The following is a 21,770-nucleotide window of genomic DNA, read 5'->3' on the forward strand; positions in this document are numbered from 1 at the left end:
TTCTTCTGGCACTTCCATAATTTTGATGTTGGTATGCTTGAAGTTGTCCCAGAAGCTCCTTATACTGTATTTTCCAGCATATAAGACGACTTTTGAAACAAAAAAAAAGTCAACCGAAAATCGGGGGCAAAAGACCAAAATTACACAAAAATTACCTGCAGATCTTGACGGCAAAGTCAGTCTTTTCTTTGAAGTGGGGGTTAGTCTTATACAGCGAATATAGGCCTAAACCTATGTTTTAACTGTAAAATTAGGGGGTCATCTTATACGCCGGAAAATACATACTATTTTCATAGTTTTGGATTCTTTTTTCTTTTTGTTTTTCCAGTTGAGTGTTTTTTGCTTCTTTGTGTTTCAAATCTTTGACTTGATTCTTGCGATCCTCTAGTCTGCTGTTAGACCTCTTCATGCTCACGTCTCAGTACCTCTGCCTCCTGAAGCTCCTCTGAGCTTTCTTTCTATTGAATAGTTGTAGAATTTCCACTCAGCCAGCCTTCCTGTGGTTCTGAATGATGTTCATTTTGTCTTTTACTTGTAGTTTTGAAATTGTTGTATGAGGCAGCAGTTTAGGTGTTTACCTATGTTGCCATCTTGGTTTCTCCTCTCTTTGTCATTTTTAACATGTGTGTTTGGTAATTTATATGAGAACTCTTTTTTATTTAATTTATTGGGGTAACATTGGTTAATAAATTATATAGGTTTCAGGTGTTCAATTCTGTAATACATCTGTATATTATATTGTCTGTTCACCACCTTAGGTCAAGTCTCCTTCCATCACCATTTATTCCCTCTTTTTCCTCCTCCCACCCCCCAACCCTCTCTACCCTCTGTAATCATCATACTGTTGTCTGTGTCTATGGAGAATGCTCTTTGTCATTTATAATTCAAAACAGCCTTTTATATATCAGTGCTAAAGGAATTATTTCTGATATGTATGGCATCAATGGGGAGAACTGTCTGGAAGAACATTTTAAGACCTCTAGGCTCTTCCCCCAACCTGTTACTCTAGGTTGGCCAACCTTAGGACTTTTGCCTAGGGAAAAGCCAGCCAAGGAGAGACATCCAGGTAACTCAGAGATTTGGTTTTAAAAGTCTTTATTGTTGAAAGTATTACATATCTGCCGAAACCAGTTTGGCTCAGTGGTAGAGTGTCGGTCTGCGGACTGAGATGTCCCAGGTATGATTCTGGTCAAGGGCATGTACGTTGGTTGTGGGCACATCCCCGGTAGGGGGTGTGCAGGAGGCAGCTGGTCGATGTTTCTCTCTCATCGACATTTCTAGCTCTCTATCCCTCTCCCTTCCTCTCTGTAAAAAAATCAATAAAATATATTAAAAAAAAAAAGTATTACATATGTCCCCTCCCTGCAATCCCCTCACCCCCCTCCTCCCCAATTGACCTCTTCTAGGCAGCTGGAGCCCCAGGCCTTCACCATGACTCAGAGATTTTTGATAAATGCTCGAAGGTGAGAGCTGGCTCTCTTCCCTTGGAAGGGCATTGGGGGATGGCAAGAGATAAGAAGTTTCTAGGAAGAAAAGAATGAAAGGGAATAGTGAGAACATTGAAGACTTCAGATAAGAGGCAACCCAGAGAAGTATTTTCTGCCAATACTGTGAGAAGGAGAAGAAATAAAAGTAATCTTGCTTTAGGGAAAAGACTAAAAACAACTGGATAAAAAGTGCTTACCTTCTGTGGTCGAGGTTTTGTAACAGTGAAGATTACCAAAGGTAATCCATGGTATTGGTCCGGGAATGCTCAAAGCAAGGTCTTCTGTACATGGTGACACCTGGTGGTGTCAGAGGCACCAGGGAAGCTAGCTGACCCCCCAAAGCTTCAATTGTTCTTCATGCCCTGCATAGGGACCAGAGGCTGAGGACAAGTTTTCCAACAGGAAGAAGGAGGACATCTTTGCCAGGGGAGTTGTGTGTACCCAGGAGGGCATCTTTTTCTAATCTCTACAAAGCTCTTCCATTCCTAAAAGACAATCCATAAAGAAAGGGCACCCCTCCCTGCGGGTACCTTTGTGCAAATCAGAAAATGGCTACTCTGCAGGCATCCTAGTGTGGCAGACACATTGGAGGTAATGGTGCACCATGTGAGGGGCCTTGGCTTGGTATTCCAAGCTTTATGTGGAACTTCCAAATTCTCTCCGTGTGGTTCAGGAGAGAGGTTTAACTGGAAGCTGCTAATCTTTTCCACTTCACTGTGAATCAGTTTTGTGCTTTGGGGGCAGAACTAAGAGAGGTCACTGAAGGGGAACAATTTTGCCCAGGGCAGCTGAGCCTGGAGCAGGGAAGTGAGGAGAGTGCAGGGAGTGGAAATCTGGAGGCTGCAAGGGCAGGTGGGGTCTTCCAGGACTGAGCTGAGGATGCTCATGGGTCTACTTCCACCTGGGAAGATGAGAAGACAGCAAATGCGGAGGTCTGACTGAGGGTGACCGTGAATCACCATTGAGAATAAACCAGACGAAGCAAGCCCTGGGAAGGAGCCAGCTGCGGGCAGATGAGGCCAGTTCCTCTGAAGCCAGCCTGTCTGTACTTCTGGTTCTGTGTTTGTTTCCCTTTTACTGTCTCTAACGTCCAGTAAAAGTTTCTCCAAAATTCTGCACTGTTTCAGCTTATCCGAGTAACAAGGAGTGGAGTGTTGGGCCATGGAGGAGAATTGAGACTCATTTGTGCTATTGGCTTTCCTTGCCTGCAGCTGCTCCTCTGGCCCTATTTTTATAAGGGAAATGTTATTCCAGGTTGCTCCTCACCCTTGAGAATACCTCTCTCAGGGTGCCCTGCCACCCAGTATAAATGATATAAAATTTATGTGGTACATTTCCAATTATGTTTGTTTGTTTTTAAAATTATTTTACTGATTTTTTACAGAGAAAAAGGGAGAGGGAGAGAGAGTTAGAAACATCGATGAGAGAGAAACATCCATCAGCTGCCTCCTGCACACCTCCCACTGGGGGTGTGCCCGCAACCAAGGTACATACCCTTGACCAGAATCTAACCTGGGACCCTTTAGTCCACAGGCTGACACTCTATCCACTGAGCCAAACCAGTTAGGGCAAATTCCAATTGTGTTTAAAACAAGATCTCTCTCTCTCTCTCTCTCTCTCTCTCTCTCTCTCTCTCTCTCTCTCTCTCTCTTTCTCACACACATACACACATACACACACACACACACACACACACACACCCAGCTCTCTTTCTTAAAAATATTTCCAGAAACACCTGAAATATTAGCAGTTATTAAATATCTATATAGATTATTGAGTTGTTTGATACACCCTAGTTTTAATTTTTTATTTACTTTTACAAAATTGAAGATGTTTCCAATTAATTTTTCCATCAGATAAAAACCCTACGCTTTGCCTTTGGATTTAATTCCTAAAACTGGTTCAGAACAGAAATGTAAGGTTCGCTTCAGGGCCAGTGACTCGGGACTTCTTCAAGTCCGTGGCTGATCATGTGGAAATGTGTGTGTCCCATTTCATTTCTTTATGTAAGATACCAGATTTTCATGGCAAGGAATTTAGCCAAGATTTCTCCTATCTGTACCCTCCACCCCCATTCCTTTCATCTCACTGGTTCTTTGATAAGAACTTTTTCCTGAGGTCTTATGCAGACTTAATTTAAGGCATCAATTTTATCACACCTTTTAGGTTTCTGATTAAAAATAAAGTATCTTATGTAACCGCCAAGAACAGTGGTTGGCAAATCGTGGCTCAAGAGCCACATGTCGCTCTTTGGCCTCTTGAATATGGCTCTTCTACAAAATATTTATCACATGCAGGCCCACACGTACAGTGGGATTGAAGGTGTACCCTAATTAAGTTAATAACAATGTGTCTACATATATAGTAAAAGGCAAAAGATTTATGCGATCTGAAGAGAAACCAGAGTATGTATCTACATATATAGTTTAAGTTTAAAAAATTTGGCTCTCAAAAGAAATTTTAATGGTTGAACTGCTGATATTTGGCTCTGTTGACTAATGAGTTTGCCGACCACTGACCAAGGAAAATCAGTTCTGTCCAATCTCATTGCTAATTTATACAGGGCCTTTATGAATTTTCATGACTGTTCAAATAGAAGAGTGTGAAAATTCAATGGATATGTCCAAAATAATTTCTTAAAGGAGTTTAACACCCCATCTTTGGCAACTGTGTAGATCTGAACCAGGTAAACTTAACCTAATGGAGATAAATTTGATTTTGCACGAATTAGGGCAACATTTGCAAAGCTCTTGACAAACTGTTTCATTCATATTCAGTTCCAGGATCTTTTGCTTCCCTTTTGAGGTTGGGAAGAAAAGGGTTGCAACCACACATCTTAGGCAAATGTGTTACATGCTTTAATGTGGAGGGAACATATGTTGTTACTATGATAAGATTAATAACATTTTTCATGTATTACAGTTTAGTTGACATTTAACCCTAATGTCATTGAGAAAAACCTAAAATTAATATTTGTAAGAAACAAGACCAGAGTGGCTAATCAGGTTTGGAAGTGGGACTAATTGTACCATCATCAGATTGATGGACTGTTGAATATCTGATGTGAAAACCATGTCATGAAATGATAAGAAAGAATCTGTACAAAAGTCCCCTTCAATTTTCCCCTTGTCCTTTATTTTGCAGTTTATTCAAAAGGCATATTTCTTCAGCTTTAAAGCACAGATCCAAGGTTTCTACCAGCTTGTTACTTTTATTTTTCAATCAGCCCAGCTTTCATGAGAGAGATGCAAATGGAGACCCTCTTCTCCCCCCGCCCCCCCAAAAAAAAATCTTTCTTTATCACCTATAAGATGCTATAGTGATGCTGGGCTGGAAACTGAAGACCTTGCTGATTCTGATGTTTTGGATTTAATTTTCCAATTCACTTATGTTTAAATTGCTGCTTATATGGGGTATGGAGGGAGAGACACAGCAGACGTGGGACAGGATCTTGGCAGAATGGGACAGGTCTGAGCAGCAACAATTAGGCCTTTCACCAAAGTGAAATCCCTTCCAGCATCCCTCCCCTGGGAGGATGCCTGGTCAAAACTCTGGTCCTTAGGATTCCTCAGCACCATTAAGTTTCTGGGGGTGATACCAGACATGAAACAGTTCAATTTTTGTCTTTTGCCTGTAAGAAGTAGACAAAGGTAGATGTTCTATCGAAGGACTCCCAAGACCACTCAGACTCATGGAAAAGGATGGTCAATGCCATCCATCTGATGATGCTGATGAAATCAACCATTCTGTGCGCCCTGTTCCAGAGACTGTTTCAGCACAGACTGTTGAAGTTGAAAGGCTGTAACTTGCGATTCAAATTTTCGAATAACACTGAGGATTTGCTATCGAGTTACAGAGCTATCTAAATACCCAGACTCAACTTTTGGGTACGGGAATTGAGGCTGAAGGTAGTGAAAGCAGTCAGAAGGGATCAGAGATGGACTTAGACAAGAAGTAGGGTTCTTGGGGCAGTAGAAACATAGGAAAGTCTAACCCAGAGGATAATTTTGTGTATTTGTATATGCAAAATATACATGCTGGAAATGTCCAAAGGTGATATAACTTTTATTTGGGATAGGAGAGAAAGATACACATTAAGTATATGGGATTTACCCCACCTAAATTCTAGTTCTCTCTCCCCTTCTTTCCCAGCTGGCAAAAAATTACAAACAGGGCACATTTTTACCCGGAATTTTGAAGGAGATTTAAGGAACAACAATAAAAACCAACAACACCCATTAGCTGGGGAGCAGGATCCCTGGGAATACTGCTGTCTAGACCTTCTCTTAGCAAGAAATCTGCTGCACTGTTGAGCTGCTGTGGCCTCGTGGCAGGGGAATCCCTCCCAACTCTCTTTCTGGCACTTCTCTCAACCCAATGGGTTCTCACTCACCTGGAGCTAGCTTCCATGGCTGCCCAGAACCTGCCTTGTTCTGCAGGAGGGGGTTTCAGCCTTGAAAGTGCTTTACTTTCTAGGATCAAGGACAAGACAGAGGTGGAGAGTCTCACCAAAGGTGTGGTGTCTCTGACCTCGTTGGCTGGCCTTGGCTCTCTCAGCCCTGGGCTCCCTGCCAAGCCCACCAGGCCTTCTGGCCTCCCACTTGTCCTCAATCCCAAGGGCAGGTCAGTAAAGGAACTTTATTTGCAAATCATCTCTGCAGAAGTGGGGGGAAGGAAAGGTGACATAAATGCTCAGGGGTGGCTTTGGCAGACAGCAGAAGCTCTGGTTAGATAACTGAAGACAACTGATTCTGGCCAAACCCTGTTTCCCAATGCATTGTCATGGCACTTGTTTCTTTCATGCAGTTGAATGACTCAATGAGAACTTTATTATTATTTTTTCAATCCTCAACCGAGGATATTTCCCCATTGATTTTAGAGAGAGTGGAAGAGAGAGGGAAAGACAGAGAGTAATACTGATGCAAGAGAAACATATTCATTGGTTGCCTCCCTGTATGAGCCTGACCAGAGCCCCAGTTGGGGAGGAGCCTGCAACAGAAGCATGTGCCCTTGACTGGAATAGAACCTGAGACACTTTAGCCACAGGCCGAAGCTCTACCCACTGAGCCAAACCGGCTAGGGCTCATTGAGGACTTTTAAAAGTGGTTTGAAAACATTTAAAAGGAATAAGTATCTGTTACACAAAATAAAGCACATGGAAGCAGATAAGTAAGAAATCAATGTTTCCTTTCACCTTTTCCCCTCAGCACATCCTTCTCCACTGCTGGCATTTAAAATGAGTCCCCTCATGCTGAAACTGGTGTGGCTCAGTGGATAGAGCCTCAGCCTGTGGACTGAAAGGTCCCAGGTTCGATTCTGGTCAAGGGCATGTACATTGGTTGCGGGCACATCCCCAGTAGGGGGCATGCGGGAAGCAGCTGTTTCTCTCTCATCGATGTTTCTATCTCTTTCCCTTCCTCTCTGTAAAAAAAAAAAAAAAAAAAAAAAAAAAAATCAATAAAATATATTAAAAAAATAAAATGAGTCCCCTCAGGCCTTATTCTGTGTAATATGAATGAATAGCAATTGGGTCTTTGAGTGCTGAACTTTATACCCACAGATGTGGAATCCAGCAACTTCTTGGACAACCAGAATATGCTGCCGTGTTATTACTACCAAGGTCTCTAGACACTGAAGGTGAAATGTTCAGAATAGGCCTCAGAAGGCAATGGAGACCCTGCGGGCTTAGGAGTAACGCTTACCTCTCCCTTAAAGAATCTAAATTGGGGCCTTGCTCACAATAAGAGTTACCACCAGAAATAACTTTTTATGACTTAGCTATAGGGTCGGGCAAGCTTCTAATTACTGTGCTCTTCTTATTGTCCTTTGAATGACCTTCCTCCCCTCTGAGCCCCACGATTCTTTCTTTTCTCATTCCTTGGCTCAAGGTGCCATAAGTAATTCATTTTCCCTTTCTGTCTCCCACTCTCTCATGTATGGGGGGTTCTCACATATTTGTATATAATTAACTTCGGTTATTTTCTCTTGTTAATCTGTCTCATGTCGATTTAATAATTAGACCAGCTGGGAGAGCCTAGACAGTGGAGGGAAATTTCCTCCTTTGCCACAAAGGCTCATTCTTTGCATGTTTTCCCTTCCACTTCTCTATCCTACCTGCAAATGTAAAGTCCTAATGAATATGTCTAAAGAGAACCTTCACTTACTCTGAAACTCCAATGCAGCGGAATTCAGGGTATTCAGTGCTCTCCCCTTCCCCTCTGCAATCTCGTCTGTATCTGTGCAGCCCACTGTAGAACTGAACTCCTGGCTAGCCTTGTTCAAGAAGGGCTCTTGGCTTCTAATTTCAGGCTGGCCTTGTGTGAAACAATTCTAGTTATTAAAAAAAAAAAAAAAAAAGGCAGTAATTTTTCCTATGCTCCAAATTCCCAACACTGCTTTTGAAATAACTTCTTTGAGAACTTCCTGATTTGGTTGCTTCAGGGCAGAAACAACTGTTACTGTACCTGTATTCTGTGTCTTTAGCTGGTCACACAGTCTCCATCGAAGCTTTCCCAGAAATGGCCCCTCTTCACTCTCTAGAGATGATTCAGCATTTCCTTTTTTTAAGAGTCAAATGTTCTCCAGGGACCATGTATTGCTGTTTCTCAGTTCTAGCATTCTGGCTGAAAAGAGAAATTTGTGAAGGTTGGGGGTGGCTACCCAAGCTTACTGTGTCTTTCCATGGGGAAGACCCAAGAAGGTGGGAGACTGCTAGTTTCATGAGACATTTAAAAAAAAATATATATATATTATTGATTTTAGAGAGGGAGGGAGAATGAGAGAGGGACAGAAACATCAATGATGAGATCTGTCATTCTGTTCCATGCATACATGTCTCTGGGCCTATTTTGTTTGTTAGTTTATTTTATTCATTAGAATCCACATATAAATCAGATCATGTAATATTTGTCTTTTTCTGACTGTCTTATTTTGCTTACTAATTTCTAGGGTCATCCATGCTGTCTAAAAGGGAGAGAACTCCTTTTTTTTTTTTTTTTTTTTTACAGCTGTGTAGTATTCTATGATATAAATGTACCACAGCTTTTTTTTATCCACTCATCTACTGTTGGGCACTTGGGCTGTTTACAAATCTTGGTTACAGCTATGAACATAGGGGGGTGCATATATTATTTCTGATTGGTGTTTCAGGATTCTTAGGATACATTTCCAGAAGTGAGGTTGCTGGATCAACTGGCAGTTCTATTTTTAAGAAAACTCCACACTGTTTTCCACAGTGGCTGCCCCAGTCTGCATTCCTACCAGCAGTGCACTAAGATTCCCTTTTCTCCACATCCTCACCAGTACTTGTTTGTTTGTTAATTTATTGATGGTAGCCATTATGGAAGATTTGATGTGATACCCCATTGTAATTTTAATTTTCATTTCTCTGATGATTAGTGATGTTGAGCATTTTTTTTTTTTTTTTTTTACATATCCACTGTGTTTCCCCGAAAATAAAACATCCTCTGAAAATAAGACTTACTTACAGGTTTCCTTCTGAGTGAAATATAAGGCATCCCCCTGAAAATAAGGCCCCCCCTAGGTTCTGTCTCAGAATGAAAATTAATTTACCGTAAACTAGTCGCTAGGGCCGCCCCGACTAGCGTCTAGCAACCAGTGACTTTATGCGGAATCCTGACGTCACTGCTGTGTGGAGGCGAAGCGGACAGTTGCATTGCAAATGCACTGTGAGCAGGCTACCTTGACAAGAAGTACTCATTTAAAGACAGTGCTATTGCTAAACATGAGAGATTTGATCCACTGATTCTGAAAGAAATGGAGTCACAAGAAATTCACCAGGAAATTCAGGAATTGGATTGTTATGATGATGTTCCAGAAGATGATGACATGATTGTCATTGAATAAATGAGTAAATTCTTGATACTGTAGGATTCAGTTTGTCTGGTTTGTGTTGACAACTACCGTACTACCGTACCGTATACAGGTAATAAATTTCCTTTATTTTCATTTAACAATAAATGTGTACTGTATTCTTCTTCATGGAAAAATAAGATATCCCCTAAAAATAAGACCTAGCGCATCTTTGGGAGCAAAAATTAATATAAGACACTGTCTTATTTTCGGGGAAACAGGGTATTGGCCATCTGTATGTCCTCTTTGGAGAAGTGTCTATTCAGGTCCTTTGTCCATGTTTTAATTGGATTGTTTGTCTTCCCGGTGTTGAGTTGTATGAGTTCTTTGTATATTTTAGAAATTAACTCCTTATCAGATGTATCATTGAGGAATATGTCCTCCCATACAGTGGGTTCCCTTTTCATTTTGTTGGTGGTTTATTTTGCTATGCAGAAGCTTTTTAGTTTTATGTTGTCCCATTTGTTTTTTCTTTGTTTCTCTTGCTAGGATATGCATTAGTGAAAATACTGCTATGTGAGATGTCTAGAATTATACTGCCTATATTTTCTTGTAGGCTTTTTATGGTTTTGTGTCTTATATTTAAATCTTTTATCCATTTTGAGTTTATTCTTGTATATGGTGTAAGTTGGTGGTGTTTAATCCATTGTATGCACTTGTCTCTTTTGTAAAATACTAATTGACCATAATGATGTGGGTCGATTTCTGGAATCTCTATTCTGTTCCATTGATCTATATGCCTGTTCTTGTGCCAGTACCACTCTGTTTTGAGTACCAGTGGCTTTGTAGTATAACTTTATATCTGATATTGTGATCCTTCCAGTTTTGTTCTTCTTTCTCAAGATTATTGAGACTACTCACGGTCTTTTTGGTTCCATTTAAATTTTTGGAATAGTTGTTTTAGACCTGTGAAATCTGCTGTTGGTATTTTAATAGGGATTTTGTTGAATCTGTAGTTTGCTTTAGGTGGTATGGACATTACCATGATGTTAATTCTACCACTGCTTTCACTTCTTTGTATCTTCCTCTATTTTCTTTTTCAATGTCCTATAGTTTTCTGAATACAGATCTCTTATCTCCTTGGTTAGTTTATTCACAGGTATTTTATTTTATAATGGTAAATGACTTTTTTTTCTTTTAGTTTCTATTTCTGAGAGTTCATTAATGGGGTATAAAAGTGCCATCAATTTCTGGATATTAATTTTGTATCCTCCTACACTCCCGAATTCATTCATTAAATCTACCAGTTTTTTGGTGGAGTCTTTAGGGTTGTCTATGTATAATATCATGTAACCTATGAATAATGGCAGTTTTACTTACTGCTTTCCAATTTGGATACCTTTTATTTCTTCTTCTTTTTTGATTGCTATGGCTAGGACTTCCAGTATTGTGTTAAATAAGAGTGGTAAAAATGAACATCTCTGATTGTTCCTGATCTTAAGGAAAACACTTTTCGTTTTTGCCCATTGAGTATGATGTTGGCTGTAAGTTTGTTATATATGACCTTATTATGTTGAGGTATGATCCCTCTATTCCCACTTTGCTGAGAGGTTTTATAAAAAATGGATGTTGGATTTTGTCTAATGCTTTTTCTGTATCTATTGATATGTTCATGTGAATTTTGTCCTTCATTTTGTTTGATATGTATCATGTTTATCAATTTGTGAATATTGTACCATTCTTACATCCCTGGAATAAGTCCCACTTGTCATGGTGTATGACCTTTTTAATGTATTGCTGGATTCAATTTGCTAATATTTTTTGAGGATTTTAACATCTATGTTCATCAGGGATATTGGCCTATAATTTTCTTTCTTTTTAGTGTCTTTAATTGGTTTTGGAATTAGGATAATGCTGACTTTGTAAAAAGAACTTGGAAGTCTTTCCTCCGGTTGAATTTTTTGGAATAGTTTGAGGAGGCACTCTATTCATTTTTGAAGTGATGTTTTCATTAAGAATTTTATTTGTAACTGTCAAATAGTACCTGGAGCAACCTTAGGTTGCTATTGTAAAGCCCCAGAGAGGAGGGCATGGGGCTCCTTCAGAAGTGGAGTGCTAATTACCAGACACTCATGGAGGAAGGTGCTTCCTGTCCGGAGCCATGCTCGTGGCTGCCACGTGTGCTACTCCTCAAGTTCTAGGCCCTCATGTGAATGCTGCTTTGGATCTGTGGCAGCTCCTATCAAAGCTTGCTTCCAATCAGTAGGGAAAAGATAGATTATTCAATAAATAGTCTGTGTAGGATACAGAAGCTAGAAGCCATAAAAGAAAAGACTAGTACGTTTGACTTCCAAAAAAGATTTAAATATCTGCAGAGCAAAGAATGGTGTACCACAAAGTAATTCAAAATAATAATTTAGAAAAATATTTGATATATATATATATATATATATATATATATATATATATAGAGAGAGAGAGAGAGAGAGAGAGAGAGAGAGAGAGAGAGAGAGAAAGAGAAAGAAAGAGAAGGCAAAGAGCTGATTTACTCAATGTATTTTTAAAGTTTTATAACAATAAGAAAAGGACCTACAACTCAATAGAAAAATGGGCAAAGGACATTTAGAGGCAGACAAAAGAAATACAAATGATTTATAAATATAAATGGCCAACCACATGAATAATTAAATAAATGCTAAGTGAAACAATTTTCACCTATTAGACTTTCAAAGATCAAAGAGCTTTTATACCAAACAGCTTAGGCGAGGCTGCAGGGAAAATGAGTTTAGGAGTCACGGAGGTTGGCACAAACTCTTTGGAGGAAAAATTGATAATATTGACCAAAATTTAAAATTCAAATACATTTTTTTTGACCTAGCAATTTCTTTGCAAGGAATTATTCTAACAAATTTATGTACAGGGATTTTCATACAAATAGTTGAAAATCACCTAAAAAATTTTCAATAGCAAGTTGGCTAAATAAATGATGTACCTTCCCATGATGGAATAGTGTGCAGAATCTATCTATCATCTATCTATCTATCTATCTATCTATCTATATACTGCCGTACATGTAAAATGACATTTACACAGACGTAGTCATCACAACATTGTTTGTAAGCTGCACAAGATGGGAGGGACAACCAGGCATTCTTCAATAGGGCTCAGGTTGAGTAGACTGTGGTTCAGACCAGCAGTGATAGGAAGCCATTGCCAGGGGGACTTGGGAGACAGGTGAAAGCAGGTGTACAGGCCCATGCTATGAATGGGGCAATCATAGGGACACTTACACCTTGGTATGTGCTTAGACCACTTCAGGAGAAAATCAGAGGAAGGTTGTGATGTGCCTGCCTCAGGGGAGAGGACCATGGCTTTTCATTATCTACTCATTTGCACTCAGCACCTGCATATAATGATCTTAAAAATTATTGCTGATCCCAAAGAGCTTTAGTTTACATGGCTTCACTTTATTAATATTTACCATGTTAATGGAAGCTAGAAATTTTGAAAACACGGACATTTCATCATACATTAGAGCACATGTGTCAAACACAAGGCCCGCGGGCCAAATCCGTCCCGCCAGGCCTTGCAATGTGGCCCGCACCGCGCTGTCATCACTGCACTCCGCTGCGTTTCCATCACAATGACAGTTTATGACTGTTCAGTAAACCATTCGGCCCGTGATTTAGGCTGGATTTTAGATTTTGGCCCCTTCTCTGATTGAGTTCGACACCCCTACATTAGAGCATTGATGATGTCAGAGCATCGTGCAGACTCTGGAAAACGCCACTTGTACACTAGTGAGAGATTAAGCGGGAAAAGAAGAGTGATATTTTAGTATTTTTAGGAAAATAATTTTCCCCCTCCCTCCACCCCTTCCCACTCTCTGGATCACACTTTGAAAACCACTGTTACATATAATAATGTGACATAGATGGTGAAATGATGTTACTAGATGGTAACAAAATCAAGTAGACAAGGTCTCTCAACACCAGTGTCCCAATTAAATGCTATGAGTTGGTGTCATCAATAATTTTTAAGACCATTATATGCAGGTCCCTAGTACAAATGAGTAAATAATGAAAAGCAAGTTCCCCCTCCCTCTCACTGATGACAGAGAACAGCGGGCACTCTCGGTCCCCTCCTGTCACCTTTCTCCTCCCTCGGCTGAGTGCGTGCATGGGACTGTGAACAGCAGTCTAGGAATGTGGCTTCACCCAGGTGTCTTGTTCCTGGCCTTGGGGGCAAGCATGTGACCACCTGGCCTCGCAGCCCAGCCTCAGCCTCCTCCTCAGGTGATGCTGACAGGATTCATGGGAGCTGGCTTCAGAGCAGAGCTTATTTGGAAATGGGTTTTGGGGCCTGAAACTTTTGAGAGATTCTGCTCAGCAGCCTGGATGGTAGCAGAGCTGAGGGAAAGCACCTTGCTTTAATAACAGACTGTCACAAGGGCTCCTAGGCTTTGGGGATAGTTTGAGCCCAGGGATGTGAAATGGCTCTTATTATCTCCATTGTACAGATGAGGTCACTGAGGCTCAGAGAGGTAGTTCACCTGCCCAGGGTCACACAGCTAGTAAGTTGTTGAGCCACACTCTATTCTGTCTGATTGATGCCCAGGGTCTTAACCAACCAGCAATTCTGCCCAGGAGCCCTCACCTAGAAGATTCTCTTTAAGTTTCACTTCCTTGCCCCACCCATTTTGGAAGAAAGCATCCAGAAACACCTTAAAAATGTGGTGAGGCCAGAGCTAGGACCTGCGCCTTTCTTTGAGTTCTTAATGAAGTTTTATGCAGGTAATTCTATACAAAATGAATCAGACCTAGTCTCACTACTCCCATTATCATCCTTGGGGAAGTAAGAAATTTAGTGCTCCAGGAGATGTGGGTCTCAGAGTCATGCTCAGAGCAGAGCTTATTTGGAAATGGGATTTGGGGCCTGAGACGTTCAGCTCAGAGTCATGAATGAGAGACATGACAGTTAAATTGACTGATTCTCAAAGTCTCTGGACTATGTCTTCCCTATGGTTTGCTGTGTGACCTCAGCAGATCACTGCCTCTCTTTGTGGCCTTTAGTTCATGTATAAAAAGGTTTGGATGAAGAGTTTTTCTCCTTAAACCAACATAAAAAATTCCCCCAGTTAATTCCACACACCATACTATTAAATTCCAAATTTAATATGAGTGATGAGATGGAGTCTGATTTGGAACAGAATTACATACAAATAACCTTATCAAGAATTCAACATTGACTAGTGGAATGTTAGTTATTATTATTTCTTTTGTTGATTATTTTTCTTGGTGTAATTGTTTTTTTGACGAACTTGTGCAAGGAGATGGCACAGGCCTGCACTCTGTATTTGGTTTTCACAGTCTGTGTATAAACAAGGCCATTTTAATTTTTATGTTTTGCACAAATATTCCAAGGCTTTGTCAGTTTCTCCAAAAGCTTCAGCTCAATTCTTTGATATTCAAATGATCTCTTTTGAAGCACCTAGCATGTCATCACCTTGGATTTTTCTCTTCACTTGTTAGCTTTCCCAGATGCTCATTTATTAATGGCTTCACTTGTCTGATTGGAGCGGTTTGCCGAGAACACTTTCATCCACTTCACAAAAACTTTTGCCCTCGCTTAGCATTTTTTGCATGTACACTGTGAAAACAGTCGACAAAGAGCATACCATTTTTAGCTTAGGGGAACTGCCCCGTGCAGAAAGGGAAGTGGTGGCTGAAAAAGGAAAGAGATGTGGAAAAGGAAAGGTGGTCAGTTCCTTTGGTGAATACTTTCCTGTAACGATGACGCTCTTTTCTTTCTGCAACCTCAAAACCGAAACTCGGGGAGTGAAATGCTCATGAGACAAGGCCCATGGGAAAGCACTCAGCCAAATATTTAGAGGGAGAAAAGCAAATAGGTCTCACCCAGTGTGCCAGCTCTCATGGATTGCCAGTAATTGTCGGGAACATTGTATTAAGAAGGATCCTGAGGCTCTTTTCAGCCTTACTAGGGAAGAGTACCACAAGTGATCAGCGATGTCTGATGATGATGATGATGATGATGATGATGGTGTGTGTGTGTGTGTGTGTGTGTGTGTGTGTGTGTGTGAGTGGGGGTGGGGTGGGATGGGTGGGGGGGTGTTCAAGTGGCAGTCCATGTGCTGACATACTCCGCACTAAGTACTCAGCAGTTGCCAATTTTTCTGCCTTACAGTGTGGCAATGCTGGGAGGGATATAAAAATAAAAAATTATGATCGTTATTCAGAAGAATTCACTGTCTGAGAAAAGATAGAATGAAAACAGCATTGGTTGATTATTTCCTCGGGTGACACCTGCTTGGCTGCATGGGCAGCTAGGGGGGTAAAAAAGGAGCCTAGTGCTTATTGAGAACAAACAGGACATTTTTGTTGTGACTATTTTTGTTTCTCTCTGCTTTCATGCAATTGTGGAATGTAAAACAAGGAAGCAGGATATGGCAGAAATGTTACCTCTTTTTGTAGCTCAGGGTCTGTAGTTAGAAAGATTTGTACTTAATTCCAGCTCCAATATTTATTGAATGATGGTGGAAAAGTAAAGCTGCCCAGAGAGACCTCAGTTTCCTTACCTGCAAAAATGGGAATAATCATAGCATGTGCCACATTGGATAGCGATGAGCACTGTGTGTGCTCACAGCAATTTCCCCCGTTCTGAAATGGGGGTAGCAAGTTTCTCTTCCAGGAAAGTGTGTGATGCATAATCAAGGGTAATGCATGCGAGTGTTAGGAGCTTGAGGGCCACCTAACCCATACATCAAAGTCCTGCCCCTAGGTCACTCAGAGGTCACCCAGCCAGAGAGGGAACATACAAAAGAAGTCAATGAGTTAGTGGGGTTGCATCTCAGAATTCTCAAGCTCTCTCTTTCCTGCTTCTCTCCAGGAATGTGGTCCTTGCTCAAATAATACTCCCATTCCCACTAACTATCTTAAAAGTGAATCAGAAGATACCAGGAAATACAGCATTCTCAGCATGCCTAACCTTTGCTGAACTCTCTTAAATGCTTTTGTTTGAGGCAAAGTTGTTTTAATTCAAATCTATTCTATTTTTCAGTTTCAACCTTCTCTATTTCACTCAAGCTAAGGGTGTTATTTATTCTCCAGCCTGGGAGAGAGACTCAAGCTCTCTTGGTTTCATTTGCACTGAGAAAACCCAAACAACGCAAAAAAGCAGGGAGGGTGGGGAGAGAGAGGGAGAAGATTAGTTATTTTTTAGCCTGAGAGTCAATGGGTTGTTTGATTTACCATTTCATTTTGAGATTTTTCTTATTGACATGAAGAGTTAGATTTTTCAGGGGTGAACAATGAAATGACTCAGAAGCAAAGGAGAGTGAAGATTAAACAGGTCACAATGAAAAGATATCAATAATGACTTTTGCAGTCCAAAGGATAGTAAGATAAATGATATGAGCATTGATCACTCCCCTAACAAACTGTCGGTGAACACTGTTGGTAAATCTGGCATATCTGGTTCACTTGTAATTCCATCTTCAAGTGTGGGAGCATTAATTACAGGGCAGAATAGAAGGAACTGGGAGAGGAGGGGAAAGGGCATCCTTGGTGCATGAAGGCGACGATATCAGGTTTAAGCATCATCTGGGCTCTTGAGAGACAGACCTGGCATCTACCAGTCCAGGCTCTGCCACTTCCTAGTAGGACATTGAACCATAACTCTCAACACCTTAATCTTCTCAACTGCAACACACAGATCATAGTGGTGCTGTTATTAGGCAGGCCAGGCTGCTCCGCTTCCACTAAATAATGAGAAATCAGTTATAACTAACACTTAGCATCCTGTAGTTCACTATTCCCATTTCATTGGCTATGGCCACCTGGTAACCAGAATAGCCAAGATTCCAGCACAGCTTTGAATGAACAAAATGCCTTTCTCGGTTCAGTTCACCTCACTGATCTTAGGGGTTGGGGCTGTAGGTACCACGAGGAGTTGCTGCTCAGCCAGGCTGAAAGCAGTCATTCTCGGGCAGCCCTGGTGCAGCCTCTTTGGGAAAGTAAGCAAAAGGAAAATCACGTAGGTGGCATATACTACCAATCGCAATTTTCAGAAGGTGCCATTACCCTTTGGTAATTGGAAAAATAAGTATTTTTCCCTCCCTCTTATATTGCTTAGGCTTCTTGTGCATGATTTGTAGGGGCCTTGGCCGTCCATGCACATGAGCATGTAGAGGGGGAGGTGCCTCTTGGTCTTTGAGTCCTGGAGCTGAAGCCGGCCTGGTCCTCGGCTTCTCCATGACCACATACGCTAGCTCGCTGTGGCCTGGGGGCTGTGGTTAGTTCCGCTGCCCAGTGAGTGGAAGTGAGCACTGGCTATAACATTACTGCTGGAGCTTAAAGCCAGCCAGTGCTCAGCTACCCAACCATCTCAGCTCTTTTTGCCTAACTTGCTCTGAAGCAGTGCTTTTAAAATTTTAATGGGCGTAAAACTTCCAGGGATCTTGTTTTCAGGCAGATTCTCATTCAGAAGCTCAGGGTTGGGGTCTGAGATTCTCAGATTGTATTGGGCTCCGGAGGGGGTGTCAACACAGCTGATCCTCAGACCACACTTGGATCCACAACAACAACTTAACCAGCTTTTCTGGCCAGGCCAACATGGAGCAACTTGAAGCCATAGAGTTAGTTCTAAAAGAGAGTTAATAAAATAATAAAATAATAGACTGTAACCATGCACAAAATAGTTTACTGAATAGCTTGCTCTTTAAAAATATTGCCCCCCAGCCTCTGAGAATGCATTGAGAGTCAGCTGCCATGCCAAGATTTTTTTCTTTTCTGGATTTCCAGGTGTGTTTTATGTTCTCATATGCTTGTATTAGTTTTTACCTAGTGCTTCATATCTGGGTTTCTCAGAGAGCAGTGCTTCTAATTTGATCTCCACGTTAACCATCGACTGCTGATGGATGGCAAACGAGGCTGACATTCTCCTGTGTGTCTCACAGTGAGCTCTGGCCTTGGCAGCTGTCTGTAGTGGAGATGTTTGGCTCATGGAACCATGTTTTCCTGATCAGGGGCTTGGCGTCCCCTCTCGGTCACACGGGTGAAAGGCCCCATCAGCCTTGACTGCTCAGGCTCTCCTTACTCACAGCTTTCTCTGTCTCGTTGTTTCTGCAAATCAACCAGATTTGGCTATCAGCAGGCACTCTGGCACATTACCACCAGCGTTTTTCATATTTTCACTTCCTTCCTAGCAGATCTAAGCAGCTACTGGCCTGCTTCTGCCAGGCAGACGTGAACGTCCTTTCTGGAGGAGGCATGGGAAGTTCAGTTACTTCAGTCATTTCTTTTAATGGCACCCTCTTTCCTCCCACCCTGGCTGCAAGCAGCTGAAAACACAGCAAAAAGTTGGAAGACCCTCAGAGAGAAATCACTGGCAACACTATTTTCCCAGGTCTTACTTTCTTACTGAGGCTCAAAGCCATAACCCAATGCTTTCCTGCCACCATTCTGATGATACCTGTTTCATGGATTCGAGAAGCTTTGCGGGTCTCCTCAGTGCATAATGCGGGGATGGAGAACAAAGGTGTGAGGTGAACTCTCTATTTGGTCTTTATGCCCCTGGCACAAAACTGGGTACCATGGCAACCATTTGACCTTGGACATAGGTCCACAAAGGGCTTTCCTGTAAGGCAGCCACATCACTGATGGACTTCTACAGGGATAAGAAAATGGAAAAAGAGTTTCCTGTCAATCACCAAGACCTGTCACCTCTTCAAAATGCTTTCTGTGTGGAGGCTTTACCTTCCATTTGCACTGACAATGCCCACCCCACCTCGGTTCAGCCCTCCTCCCCACACTCCCCTCTCTGTGTCTTGCAGCCTGCAACCCCTTAGTACACACTTGCAAGAAAAACCTCCCCAGCACACTGCTCCCCTGTGCTTCCTCTACTTAGAAACTGAAAATAGCTCTGCATTGCCTTGGAGATGGAGCACGAGTTCTTCCCATTTCTGAGTTCCCAGCTGTCAGCCTCACTCTCACCATTCCACAGTGGGCTCGGGTCAGCCTCGCCATGCTCTCTGCCCCTGGGAGCTGGTCTTTGGGCCTCCCTGTGCTCCCTCTGCGCAGTTTCACTCTTTGGGGCTTGACAAACCTTTCTCCTTGGCTTGCAGATGGTCTCCCTGCTATGGCCTCACATGGCTGTCCCTCTTTGCTGCACATGCAGCTCTGGTGTCTCCTTGGGTGTCCAGCTTTCCTCTTCCTTATAAAGACACCGTTCAGACTGGTTTAGGCTCCACCCCAATGCAATCACCGCCAAAGGCTCTATCTCCAAATAGAGGCACTTTCTAAGGTACCAGGGGTCAGGGCTTTAACATGTGAATTTGGGGGGAACCCAACTCGGTCCTTAAGAGGCAGTATCTTTCTCCCTCACTTGCATCCCCGGTAACCTCGTCCTATTTCCAGCTCATGGAAAGCAGGACTCCAGGTTTGTGGCTAGAATGTCTGTCCCTGAGCATCCTGACCCCCCATCCCTCATTATTTGAGGCCTGGTCTAGCCCTGCCCAACCTGAGAGGACTTCCCAAGCGCTGGCTGACTTTTTCCTATGACCGTCTCTAAGTCTCTAACGTATATTTATGCACAGGCCCATGGTGCCCACCCATTCAGGGGTTCAGCCTTGACCCCTTAACTAGAGTGGATGATTATAAATATTTCTCTTTTCTGCATCTCTTTTTTTTCATCTAGAGAGCAGTCCAGATTCTGAATAGGGGCATCTGGGGATTGAGAAAAATGAAAGAAAAAGACAATACACAGAGACTGAAGGAAAAAGCTGGGGCCAGGTGGGACTGCTGCCCTCTTCTGATGGAGAGATAGGGATCCAGAGCCAATGCAGCACATTTATCTTTTTTTTTTTTTTTTAATATATTTTATTGATTTTTTACAGAGAGGAAGGGAGAGGGATAGAAAGCTGGAAACATCAATGAGAAAGGAACATCGACCAGCTGTCTCCTGCACACCCTGGACTTGGGATATGCCCGCAACCAATGTACATGCCCTTGACCGGAATCGAACCTGGGACCTCTCAGTCCAAAGGCCATCTATCCACTGAGCTAAACCGGTTTTGGCAGCACATTTATCTTATTCATTCCTAGTGCTTGGCTGGATTTACATAATAAAACCCACCCTCTGGCACCTGGGCTGAAATGAAGGTCAAGCTGACAACCTTTTGGCAGAATGTGTTTCCGGGGCGTGGCTTTGCTGACCGCCCTGGATTCGGCTGACAACTTAAGAAATGCCCCTGTGCCTTCCCAGGCGCTCTCTACGGATGATGGGGCTGGGCCTCCCTGGGATCGGGCACGACGAAGCTGCTCTACAAGACTCCCTTCCCCCGAACGCATGTGTGCGTGACTTCTCCTTAGGAACCGTCTGGATCCACCTCAGTGAAAAGTTCTGTTGATGGGTTCCTCGTGGGAGCTCTAGCCGGGTCCTGGAATGGCCCAGGCGAACCCACGGGCCCCACAGAGCAGACGCCGGGAGTGTGGCTGCTTTAACCAGTAAACCTCCTCTTATCCAGGAGAGTATCACGGACCAGGATGGGAAACACCGTCTGCTGCTCCTCAGCTTCTCCCACACGATGATGGGCACCTTTACTACCTCGAGGCAGTCCAGATCTGTGTGCATTTTGTGTTGATCCCAACCACGGTTTTCTTGCCAGCCCTGGGAACACGTCTTCTGAAACGGAAAGAGTTAAGGCTGGTTATGTGTATTGGACACATTCCCCGGCAACTTAATTATTGACCCGGCTTGTAAATCATTCATAGCCTTCCAGAGGTGTCCGTATACCTCTGCTGGCTGGAAACGGGACCCTGGGCTATTTGTGGAGTGGAGGTTGGGGGTCAGAGCGAGTGTGAAAAATTAAGAATAACAACACTTCCTTTCCTCCCTGAACTTTAATCGCCCTTTTAAATAAAGCCAGCGCTTTCTTCCCTTCCTGCCGGCGCAGGGAACCTCCGTGAACTGCCAAAGCAGCTTCGGTTTCACTCACCATTCTCCCCGCCATGCCACCCCAAGGAAAGCAGGTGACTTCTGTTTCACCTGGGAGCGAAGGCACAGGGACCAGCCCTCCGGTCCAGCGTCCCTCTGGGCTACAGCCAGGGCTGTGGGGAGGTAACATTTAACAGTTAAAGTAACTTGTCTAATCCGATCCTTTCGGGACTGGGGAAGAAGCAAGGGCTTTCAGCTGGCCTGCCAGTGAGGCGTTGGGGTGGATTTGTGGTTAACCAAGGCCACACACCCAGAAAGCAGCACGAGAGAGGGTTTATACTGGCGGTGTCTGGGGGTGGCACCTCGGGGGTGTTTCTGTGGTGTCTTGTATCAGCGAGGCCTGCCTACTCTCAAATGAGAGGAGAGGTCCAGTCAGGTCTCCAGGCTGGCGGCAGGGCCCGGCTTCAATGCCTGTGAAAACAGACACCAACATAATCAAAGCGCTGCATTCCTGCGTCT

General features: G+C 42.7%; 1 long non-coding RNA gene across 1 annotated transcript; it reads right to left on the reverse strand.

Annotated features, from left to right (window-relative positions):
* Window positions 1–17,437: 17,437 nt before the first annotated feature.
* LOC123651368 lies at window positions 17,438–19,084 on the reverse strand. Its single transcript, XR_006740024.1, has 2 exons — window positions 18,789–19,084; window positions 17,438–18,439 (listed from the first exon to the last, which is right to left on the reverse strand). It is a non-coding gene; the product is annotated as an uncharacterized LOC123651368 (long non-coding RNA).
* Window positions 19,085–21,770: the final 2,686 nt, after the last annotated feature.

Source organism: Pipistrellus kuhlii, unplaced genomic scaffold (genome assembly GCF_014108245.1).
Source record: "Pipistrellus kuhlii isolate mPipKuh1 unplaced genomic scaffold, mPipKuh1.p scaffold_m20_p_5, whole genome shotgun sequence".
Classification (NCBI taxonomy): domain Eukaryota; kingdom Metazoa; phylum Chordata; class Mammalia; order Chiroptera; family Vespertilionidae; genus Pipistrellus; species Pipistrellus kuhlii.